The 12,824-nt window shown below is 29.8% G+C and overlaps 1 protein-coding gene across 1 annotated transcript in view; it reads right to left on the bottom strand.

The window, feature by feature from the left end:
* LOC113388624 overlaps nt 1–433 on the bottom strand; it is a 122,996-nt gene extending 122,563 nt beyond the window's left edge. The window contains exons 1-2 of the mRNA XM_026625988.1: nt 230–433; nt 100–152 (exon numbers count right to left, since the gene is read on the bottom strand). The gene's annotated coding sequence lies outside the window, so the exon portion shown is untranslated. The remainder of the gene's footprint in view (nt 1–99; nt 153–229) is intronic.
* Between the last annotated feature and the right edge of the window lie 12,391 nt (nt 434–12,824).

Raw genomic sequence — 12,824 nt, 5'->3', positions numbered from 1 at the left:
TTCCTAACTATACCCTAGCTTTTGGTTTTTTTGTGAACGCACAACGAGACGTATGTCCGTACCCTTAGAAATCATGCCTAGAAATAAAAATGCACTGACCTTTGACTAAAATCACCGTTTCTTCTGAAGCATCCAGATTACCAATTAGTTGTCTGAAAAACAGAAAAAATTAAGCAATTTTTCAATGTATTATGTAATATCGATTTGTGCTAAAAAATCCGTGTATTACCTTGTGATTTCCAGTAGAGCTGACCAGGAACCAGGTACCGTAAACAAGACACTAACACTGCACTAGAATCTTTATAAAACACTACATAAACATTAAAAAAACGATAAAAAAAAACTCGGATTGAAAAGTAGCTCAAAAATCGACAAAAACAATCACTACCAGTCGACACCGGGCAAATTTTTTGACCACAAGCTAATATTTGACTTTTTAAAAATACTATTCATAATTAATACATCTTGAATGAATTTCATAATGATGTTTTTCTAATCAACAAAAACGTCACCAATTAAGATAAAATATAAAGCTATCAGTTTCTTCTTTAGCACCTCCAGTTTCATGGTTAGTCCTTTAAAGTCTTGCATATGGATGAATATTGATCAATAACAATTTAATGTCAACTAAGTGGTCTTTTTCAATGCAAATTTTTATTTAAATCCATCCTTCTGATTTGTATTTCCAAATGTCTGGATAAATTAGTATCTCAGTCAAATCTCATGGTCAAATATAGTTGCAAAATTTAGTACAACTTTGTTAACACAAATAGAATGGCAATAAGGAAATATCCAGATGTCAAGATAATAACTTAATAAAAAACACACAAATAAAACATTTCTTAGTCCATAAAACGACACAAAAGTCGAATAATATTTATTCAATTTCATTACTTCATTGTCCTTGTATGTTTTTAATAGTTTGTAATAACTTTTTCATGATCATATCATAAATGTATTCTATGATTTTGTATTTTTTACGACTTCACTATTCAACGACCTCTGTTCTGGATTTCTGCTGAAAAGAAATAAATTAATTAAAACAATATTTTATCAAACATATTATATGTATATAGAAAGGCAAAGATATTACTAAAAGCTATACTAAATGCCCATTGAAATATGATTAATAAAACCATTCATAATAACTTCAAAATACCTTTATTTATAAAAATGTCCATATTAGGTTCATAATTTTCAATAATTTTATTACAAAATTAAATTCAGCACCATATTCTTCTTTTAATTATTTTATTTATTTTCTATTTTTTCCACAATTTTATTATTACACTATTTTTGCTATACGAGTCGATTGAAAAGTCGATTGTGCAACAATGTGCACTTGCAGCATAGACCTTATTACTTGCCAAAATATTAGGACGAATCCTATTGGACGAATTAAAACCAGGTGGGAGAGTCTATTATTTATGATAAGGGGAGGACATATACATTGACCTTGAAAAATTGTATGAATTTAACAATTTTAACACATTTGAAGAAATGTTCGGAGTAGATAGACTGAACCAATATTTGCTCCTCATGGGAGGCCATGTCAAAATATTTTAAATTCATATGAAGAAATTGCATGAAGTTTAAAATTATTAAGATTCTTTAGATATATTTAGAATTGATTTAGATTCCTGTATCTTGGACTTGGATAAAATTATTAGCATAGCAAAACGTTACAATTCATCATATATGTCCCGTGTATTATTATAGTTATAGTTGCGAATTAAATTTCTATTAACAGTAATTAGTATTATGTTCTATATAAAATTATTAAAATAGACAAAAATTATTAAAATATTATAATAAAATAGTTTATAAATTGTACGACGATCTTGATACATGTAACAATTGTATCCATACATACACACACACACCCACAAACACACACGCACACACTCAGGTATATTCATTTTTTCTGAGGTATGTCACGTTGTTCGAAACGTGAAGATATGCAAAAATTTTCATTTTTCGATTTTTTTGCGATTACTATAACTCATCCTACTTTTATTTTTTATTACCCCAAGTTAATAAAAGTGTAAAATTTTTGTCCACGTTTTGGCTTATAATTTTTAATTGTTTTTTAAATATTTAAATACTGTTGAAAAGATATTGATGGATCGGTTTTTTATTATTAAATGTTTATTTTTTATACGATTTTGATGAAACTTTGTACAACGATAGATTTTGTAGTCTGAAAGTATATAATAAAATATTACAGGCCTAAGATAGGCGGCTGAATTACAAAAAATAATAAAAGTTTTTTAATCAAAATTCTTTGGAATTTCGTAGGAGGAACTGAAATGTATTGAATAAACTAGTGGTACATGGCATCGTGCCTTAAGGCAAATTGCTGGAACTTAGGGTACTGAAAACTAAATTATTAAAAACAACTTTGCAAAACTTTGAAATAAATAGATTTTTGAGAAATTGTGAAATTTTTGAAAAAAATCGACTTTTTTTAGAAATCCGACTTTTTTTATTTTGATTTTTTTATATCTTGATTCATTTTGAAAATTTCGAACATTTTTTTAAGCAGTCACGCTGCTAATTTGGAGTCGAAATATCGAAGCGCGTAAGCGCTGCGTCGCCTTCTAATGGACAAACGATGTTACAAAACCAATAAAAATGTAAACAAAATTGACACACATTATTAAAATCTTCATAATATATCTGATAATTTCATGTGCATATGTCTAATGATCATTTTTGGCCGCCAAATGGCATTTTTTTCACTTATTTTACTAAATCTCCGAAACCGCTAGACCTACCTTCCTAAAAATAAGTTCTTCATGTTGCCAAGACAAGTAAAATACTTTTTAAATTATTAAAATCGGATACTCCCATCTTTTAAAAACAAAATTACCGTTTTTGGCATTTTGCCCCGTATCTTCGGAACGGTTAGACCCGCCTTTGCCAAAAACTAATCAGCACGTCTCCTTATCAATACGAATTGAATGATTTTTTAATTATTCAAATCGGTTGATGCCTGTTCCCGAAATCATCTACGAAAATTTGTATCCGCACGCGCACACACATACACACACACATACATCCATTTTTCTAAAGTATGCCAAAATGTTCAGAAACCTTTGAAACGTAAAGATATGCAAAATATTCCATTTTCGTTTTTTTTTTGCTATTACTATAACTCGTCCTACCGGAATTTAATCAATTTATACAATTACAGAAATTATAAGTATATGTTTGAAAAACATCAATTGGAAACGTTTCAACAATTTTTAGGGAAAGCAAAAAAGTTATTTTTGAAATTAACAGTTTAAAAATTTACCCAAATAGCTGAATGTCAATTCTTATTGATTATGTTAATTATATACACGTAATGGGAAGTTCATGCAACTTGCCTTAAGATTAAAAGCTACTTACAACTAGATTTTAGGACCGATTCTGCCACATAACTGATCAATGGTATGGCAAGGCTATGTTATGAAGAACTTTCCATACAAATTCGTTCTATATATCGACAAAAGCCAAGTGGTTGGTATGCAGTCAGGCGATAACAGCATGTTTCTGACTCTGGTTCATAACATACGAGTGATGTTGCAGTTTATGTGTGAAACGCTTGAATGCACAGAAAATACATGATATTTTGACAGTATTCAGTACGATTCAGTAGCATAACGTATGGAAGTTGGAGCGTAACATCGCCTTGCCATAACATTTGTCTGTTATGCGGCAGAATCGGTCCCTGTATTTTCTTCATTTTCCAGAGAGACAAAAGATAGCTCAAACAAAATGTTTTCCTCCCCTGACCCAGACAATAGTACCTCGTCTCCACTACCAAATATCGTTTTAAACAAGCTCGTTTGCTAATTTTGATTTCTCTCCTAACAACTCGGTTGATGCTTTCAAATGCGATTCTGTGACATAAATTCTAATTGCGGTTATTCATATGTGGATTAGCAAAGATCTTTTATCAAGTTTGAGACAAGACACATGAATGGAAATTATACCATTGTTTATACAAATTTAAATTAATGCCACCTGCTGATTTATAACCAAAATTGAAAATAAATATTGTAAGAATATCTTTATTAATTTAAATTATTATCTGCCTAAAACACATCTAAAATATTCGAAAAACCTGAACATAAAAAGTGAATTTCAATTATATTTACTATTGTATACTGTTCCATTTGAAATAGTCCTGTATTACGTGACATGTTACAATAAAATAAGAAAAGTAAGCGAAAACACGAACATTATGAATACTGATGAAATAAATGCAAGGTAATAATATATTTTCCTTGTTTCATGATAATGTGGTAGGACTATCAATGTTACTTAGCATGACTTTTTGATTTATTAGTTACGTCAATATTGATCAAGCATTAAATATATTTGCTATCATAGTTAATCAATATATTTTCTTGGCAAAAATTGAAGAAAATAATTGGAGAAGAAAAATTAAGAAGAATACAGAAATGAATATATATAAATATAGATTGAAGGTGATATAAAAAATAGTATATAATGTAAATAAATAAATTGTTGTAGGTGGATAAATACTCATAGTAAGCGAGGCCAAATAAAATTACATAAAAACTATTGGAGTATTTTTTGTGTTATACTTTTGTACTTTGTATAAGAACTAAAAACCTGTTAAAATCGGTTTCTGGAAAAATTACGATTTAAACAACGTAATGTTTTCTAAAATGTCGGTTTTTGTATAAACCCTACTTCTAATCCTTCCAAAGATTTTGCGTTCAAAAACAATATTCTGCACGTAGATAATAATTGTAGTTTGTTTTATTACCAGTACTGTATACTAATTTTTTCGAAGTAAAACTTCTTTAAGCGCGACTAAGGTGTAAATCCGTACAAATGCAACGGAAGTGCGTTACGGCAGTTAAGAGTCAAGTGCCAATGATTCGTCATTTGTCATATTAATCGTCGCGTATGTAAATAGAGATCTGTCGTTGTATGCGTACCGGCATCAACGTTGTATGCGTACCGGCATCAACGTTGTATACGTACCGATACCAACAAAGAAAACGACATAGATAAATATTTTAAAGTTACATTATAGTACAAATCTTGATTTGATGAAAAATGCCTGAATCAGAAAAATAATTTACCCTGGTCCTAAAAAATTATTTCTATATTATTCGTAGATTCTATAAATTTTTGAAGTTATTAAAATGAAAAATATTTTTAGGCAAGACAGATATTACAGCTATTCAAAGAATGAGAAAATATCGCAGAAAAGTAAAAAAATACAAGCAGTCAATGAATGTATGTTAATTTTAATTACTTGAAGTTCTTCAAACGCAATTACATGATGAGTGAAGTTGCGAAAACAATATTTATTTACGCTTTGTTTACCATAATCCACTTTGTGAACGATCATTATAGAATTTATTAATCAGCAATTACTTCATTTCTCAAATGAAGGTTCATTTCTAAATGCTAATTACAATGACAAACAGATCATGTCATATTTGAGGTAGGACTTTAATTACATAATTGTTTTTAAATATTATACATATTTTTATTGCTATTATAAATATATAATTTATAATTTATCATTATATAAATGTGTATAACGGTTTACACTAATAAATGTGTGCATCACGAGTGTTGCCATATTACTAATAAACATTATTCAAAATTGTTATATGATGTATTTATTTTTACTTAAATGCCATCTGTACAGTAGGAAATAAGTTTTACTTCAATCGCGTGAGAACCTTACGCGCACTCTTTTTTGCACTTTAAATTTATATTAATCAAATTTAATTGATTTAGTCACGAAATAGTTAGGGATATCATTTTAAAACATTATACCGTTTTCTTACTACATGCAAATATAAAACATCGAGAAGTTCATTATTTTATGTCAAAATGCCACTTGCACATAATTTTAAATTACTATAATTTGTACTATTTAGAAAATAAAATTCCTCCTTCCTTATGTCTTCCTTACCAAAGCAATAATACATCTATTTGACTCCCATGCTACATTTTAACAACAGTAATTTATACCCAAATTCAGATACCCGTCTTGTTTCCTGATATCTGTCGGAGGCTAAAAAAGCAATATGCTTTTTAAAAATTTTCATTCCTGTGAATGTTCTTCTCGGAATTATTTTCTCTGTTGTATATTTTATTCAGGTATTTCTCACTCTCTTATTGGCCACATAAGCTCAGGTATTCCGCTAACGACAAATTGCGTCACAGTTGTCGTGACTTGTGACAATAGATGGAAAAAATAAAGATAAAAACACGAATATTATAAATACCGATGAAGGAAATACAAAGTAACATTTGTTGATAAATTTATTTGTATTTATGCTAAGTTTTGTGATATCTCATGGTTTTTTGGTTAGAGCAGAAGTTCCTAGTTCGATACCCACCTCTTGCAGCCTGATATCAAATACCTCATAGCAAGTTGCAGAAACTTTCCGATATATGTAATAATTGACTTAATCAACCGAAATTAATATTTACATAACATTTAAATACAATTTCCAATAGTTTATTTTTGAAATAAAACTTCTTTAGGCGCGATTAGGGTGTAAATCCGACAAATGCAACGGAAGTGCGTTACGGTAGATAAGAGTCGAGTGCGAATATTTTTAGGCAAGACAGATATTACAGTGGTTCAAGAAATGAGATTATATCGCCAGCAAATAAGTAAACTAATTGGTATTTGTATTTTGCCTTGAGGCAAGTTATATGTACTTCCCGATATGTGTAAATAATCGACCTAATCAATAAAAAATAAATTAATTTATGAGTGATTAAAGTATGAAAACGAACGAACACGTTAACTCGGAAAATTTTCTAAGAGCAAATTTTCAAAAATAAACAATTTTTATAATTGAACCAGTTTCCGTAGGACTTTAATGCTTTAGTATGTTCATTAAGACCAAGTACTCTATCGTTATACCAAGTAAATCGTCTAATTTTAATTTTAACGAACGTCAAAAAAACGATTTATTTTCTCAAACTTAGATAAATTTTTAAAATCAAACTACATGTCATAAGGCCGCAATATTTCAGTAAGTTCTATAAGACCATGATGTATATCGCCAGAAAAAGTTTCATAAAAATCTGCTTAATTTTTTTTTTTGAACAGTTAATTACAAGGAAACGGCTCGGTAGATTTTCACCTAAAGCTAATCAGTATCATTTCCAACCAATATCTTTCGAACAGTTTTTAAAATCGATTGGGTAGTATGAGCTTAAATGTGGACGAAAATATTAACAATTTTTTCTAAATTACATAGAAACGGCTCGGCCGATCGTCGCATAAAACTGAGAAATGATAATTCTCATCGAGATACATAGAATGGCCTTTAAATTTCTGAAATCGGTTAAGACGTTTTTGAGCGAATATTGATGAAAGGTCTACTTTTGACAAATGCCAAAAAAACTATACTAATTTTTGCAAACTTTGACGAATTTTTAAAGTTAAACGAGTTGTCGTAGGACCGTAATAGTTTAGTATGATATATAAGCCGTAACTAACGTCAAAAACATAATAATAAAAATCGTCGAAAAAATCTTTTTTACCACTTTATTACAAGAAAACGACCCGGCCAATCTCTCCAAATACTAATCAGCACGATTCCCAACCAATATCTTTCGCACGGTTTTTGAATTTTCAAAATCGATTCTGAATTGCTGGCTGAAACGTGGATAAAAAATTTTTCACTTTTCTGCTATTTATAAAAAAACGGCTAGGCAGATCGTCGCACAAAACTGACAAACAATAGTCACCCTCATCGAGATACATCAAATGGCTTTTAAATTTTTGAATTGGTCCAGCCGTTTTATACACACACATACATATACACACACATACTTTTTCCAAATTTGTTCTCATTCGATTCAGAATGGCTTGAAACGTCGAGAAAACATAAAATTAGCGAATCGGATTTTTTGATGAAAACAAACTTCTCCTTTGGGAAGTTAATTATTTGTCAAAACAATTATACAAATGAATAAAACACGAATAAAAGTATCTTGTATGCAATGGCTAATGTATTTTTTATGCAAGCCGAGAAGCTAATTTATTTTTCTTAATTCAAAATCTTGATGGTTGGAACTTAGGAAGAAAAACTATCATTGTCGCTTGTTGTCCATATTTATCCACCTCTCGGCCTATTCTAATATGAGCCGACTATTAATCAATAGCACGTCTTGTTCTCTGCAACATTTGTGTGCAAAACACGGAGGTCATTGTAAATGAACCGCTATCAAGTGTCCTGTACCGGACTCACTTGTGTCCACTTGACACCAGGGGGACACAGGATGCGGTTTTGCGGCGTCCTCACAACAGATGTCGGTACAGTGTTTTAGTTAATCGAGTGTCTTGTCGCAGATAGCGCAGCTCTATGCTGTTGAAATAGGTAAGTCGGCAGAATCAACTGATCTATTTGACTAATCTAGCTGGGAGCATTGTGGACAGAAATGGATGATAGATGTTGTAAGTCGAAGATATTTGAAATTAGCTGTAAGTGGAATTCTGTCTTAAGGCAATTAAGGCATCGTGCCTTAAGGCAAATTGCTGGAACTTCCCGTACCAAAAATTATTATTTTTTTAAAAACAATTAACATTTTTGAAAAAATTTTACTTCTGAGAAACTATAAATTTGACAAAAAATTACTTTTTAAAAAAAAAATTTTTTTTTTGCCAACAAATTTTTTTTGAAAAGAAAAATGTTTTCTTCATTTTGACATATTTTCGAAATTCTGAAGGTTTTTTCAAAGCAATCGTACTGCTTTCACTGCAGAAAGACGAAATATCAAAGCGCGTAAGCGCCGCATCGCCGTCTAACGGGTAAACATTGGTACGGAACCCATGGGAGTGTGAACAAAATGTAAATCTCTATAAAATATCTGATAATTTGATGTGCATATGTCTAATGATCATTTTTGACCGCCAAATAGCTCATTTTTTTACTTTTTCCTCCATATCTCCAAAGTCGTTGAACCTGCCTTTCCAAATTTGAACAGTTCTTCATTTAGTCAATACAAATAAAATGTTTTTTGAATTATTCAAATCGGACGCTCCGTTCTCTTAAAAACTGAGTTACCGTTTTCGGCACTTTTTTCCCCGTATCTTCGGAACGGCTAGACCTGCTTTTGCCAAAAACTAATCAGCACGTCTCCTTATCAATACGAATCGAATGTTTTTCAAATTATTCAAATCGGTTGATTCGTGTTCCCGAAATCGTCGACGAAAATTTGTATCCGCACATACATACACACACATACACACACACACACACACACACACATACATCCATTTTTTTTAAGGTATGCCAAAATGTTCAGAAACCTCTGAAACGTAAAGATATATAAAAATTTTCATTTTTGATTCTTTTGCGATTACTATAACTTGCCCTACGGGAAGTTAAAAAATCTCTGTAACTAGTTTACATACAGAAACTTGCAACATTTTCTTCAGAATTGGGTCATGACAAATACGTGCGTCAATCACAGAAAAGTTATCAATTCAAAACCTATTTCAGGTCTGTAACTAACCTATTAGTTTTCTTGTTGTTTAAAATTGCAAGTGAAATACCCAATGGTTACAGATATATTTGCATGACAAGTATACTCGCCTGCACAGAAAATTAAAAAATAGCAATGTATAGATTTCACGTTTGTGCAGCGTAAAATAAAAACTAGCCATCCTTACCAATCCTTATATATATAATATTTAACTAGTTGGTATTGGTATTTAGCCTTGAGGCAACATGAACAACATGTGTAAATAATCGACTTAATCAATAAAAAATAAATTATTTTTGAGTGGATTTATTACGCATAATTGAAAACGAACGAACACGTTAACTCGGAGTATTTTCAAAAAGCAACTTTTCAAAAATCAACAATTATTATATTTGAACCAGTTTCCGTAGGATTTTAATGGTTTAGTATGTTTATTAAGACCAAGTACTATATTGTTATACCAAGTAAATCGTCTAATTTTAATTTTAGCTAACGTCAAAAAAACTACCCATTTTCTCAAATTTGATGTATTTTTAAAATTCAGTAAGACCATAATATATATCGCCCAAAAAAGTTCCATGAAAATCGGCTTAATTTTTTTTTCAACAATTAATTACAAGAAAACGGTTCGGTAGATTTTCACCTATAACTAATCAGTATCATTCCCAACTAATAGATTTCAAACAGTTTTTGATTTTTGAAAATCGATTCAGTAGAATGAGCTTAAATGTGGACAAACAGTTTAACACTCTTTTTCAAATTACAAAGAAACGGCTCGGCAGATCGTCTCACAAAACTGTCAAACTTTAGTCCTCATTGTGATACATCAAATAGCTTTTAAATTGTTGAAATCGGTCCAGCCGTTTTTGAAAAAACGTCGATCAAAGGTCTAATTTTGACAAATGCCAAAAAAACTATGCTAATTTTTACAAACTTTGAAGAACTTTCAAAATTAAATGCTTGTCGTGAGGCCGTTATATTTTAGTATGATCTAGAAGACTATGGTATCTACCGTCAAAAAAAAATCATAAAAATCGTCGATTTTTTTTAAACTTTATTACAAGAAAACGGCCCGGCCGATCTTTGCTAAAAACTAATCAGCACGATTACCAACCAATATCTATCAAACGGTTTTTGAATTTTCAAAATCGATTCAGAATTGCAGGCTAAAACGTGGACGAAAATTTTTCGGGAAGTTAATAAAAAATAGCAATCTATAGATTTCACGTTTGTGTAGTGTAAAATAAAAACTAACCACGGGTAATCCTTATATATAATATTTAAAAACAAGTCAGTCTATATTACGGTAATTTCATTGAAGCCTTGTGTTATCTTACAATGAATTTCCAATCCAACTTTTCAGACGCCTTTTTTCGTGTTTATTAAATTTTTTCGCAACGTTCTAGTCTAGCTAATAAGCCTGATGTCAATCAATCAAAAAGGCATGTTCCCAAAAGATTTATTAAAAGTGTCGCTTCGCTTTTTATGCAGACGATTCTTTCTTAAAAGCGTTTCTTAAACGACTTTTTATACGTCGACGGCAATCTATCTCGTTTGTCTTAATCATTTTGTTAATATGAAACACAACGAAGAAATGTAGATAAGATTTCGGATGATGAATGGACCGAATTTTGTTTTAATCGCATTTGGTAAAGTATTTTATAAAGTCAGGGATAAAACGAGTTTTTGAACTAACATATGTTGGATTATAAAATCTCGAAAATAGATGCAAATTTATTAGAATATTTTTCATAGACCATCACAATATTACATTTTAATACTAATACGTTTATATTTGTTCTGTTACTCATATATATATATATATATATATATATATATGTGTGTGTGTATATATATATATATATATATATATATATATATATGAATTAATTAACAATATGAATTAATTAACAATAAAACTCACCCAAACTTATCCTAAGATTCTACCCATATGTATATATGTGTACACATTGGCGTCATAGGTAAATGAGTACGGTAAACCAGGGTAAATCACACTGAAATGTATAAAATCAGATTAGAAATTAATTTTGAACATGTGTTTCCAATATTTACACGCCTTAACATATGTTACATGTATTTGAAATATGACAATGATAAAATTAGTTTTATGAGATAATTGTTCTTTAGATATAAAATGATCGATATTTTTAAAAGAAAAAAACTGAATTTTGTTCTAATTACATTTAAAATTTTCAGTAAACGTACAACTTTTTCAGAAGATTGAAACATTTTCAGACAATTTTGATTATGCATACAATTGGCATCATTTTCATACCATACAACCCGAATATTTTCAAGCCATATAGAATAATATCAGACATTGTGAAATTTTTTCAGGCTATCTAGATTATTTCAGACTCCGTAGAATAATTTCAAAATACCTGTATATTATATTAATTAAAATTATATTATATTTTGGAAAAAAAATATATATCAGTGTTAATTTTTTTTGAAGTTAGATTTGAAACTTTCAGCTATTCTGCATTTTCTGATAATTCGCAACATGTTCAGACCATTTGAAACATTTTTAGTTACTTTTCATACATTTTTTGACATTTTATAACATGTTCAGACAATTTGCTACATTTTCATGTCGTCGAGAATATTTTCGGTCTATCTCGAATATTTACAGACTATCTAAAAAAACATCAAAATATTAGAACATTATTAGACTTTATAAAACATTCTCAGACTATCTAAATTATTTTACTAATATTTAATTTTTCTGAATGTTTAAAAAACGCAATCAATGTTAAATTTTGTTCCAATTAAACTTTCATTTTCGTGAATTCTAAAACATTTTCTGGCAATATAGAACACTTTTAGTCTGTTTAGAATATTTAAAGTTTATATTAAATATTTTAAGAATATTTGCAATACTTTTAGAATATCTAGAGCCATTTTAGCCAATTACAACTACTTAAAACTTGGCATTTCAGAACATCTTTGGTTTTCTTAAAAAAATTCAACTTGAATCTCAAACTAGTAGTGTAGTGCATTTGATATTCAAAAAAAATTGTGAAAATTTAAAAAAAATTAAATATTTCACCAAAAACAATCGTTTCGTCAACCCAAGCAGAAAGTTTTTTGAATCATTCAAATCGGTCGCATTTGTCTCTCAAAAACTGCAATTTTTTACACATTTAGCGCCGTATCTCCGAAATGGCCGGACCTGTCTTTGCCAAAAACTAATCACCACTTCACCAGATTATTACGTATTGAATTTTGTTAGGATCATTCAAATCGGATTTTCAGTTCTCTCAGAAACTCGATTTCTATTTTCTGCACTCTTTGCTCCGTAACTCCAAAAC

This window comes from Ctenocephalides felis, unplaced genomic scaffold, assembly GCF_003426905.1.
Source record: "Ctenocephalides felis isolate EL2017-DRISC unplaced genomic scaffold, ASM342690v1 CF-g0.4_SCAFFOLD_03572, whole genome shotgun sequence".
NCBI lineage: Eukaryota > Metazoa > Arthropoda > Insecta > Siphonaptera > Pulicidae > Ctenocephalides > Ctenocephalides felis.
This window is presented reverse-complemented; position numbering and strand designations above follow the sequence as displayed.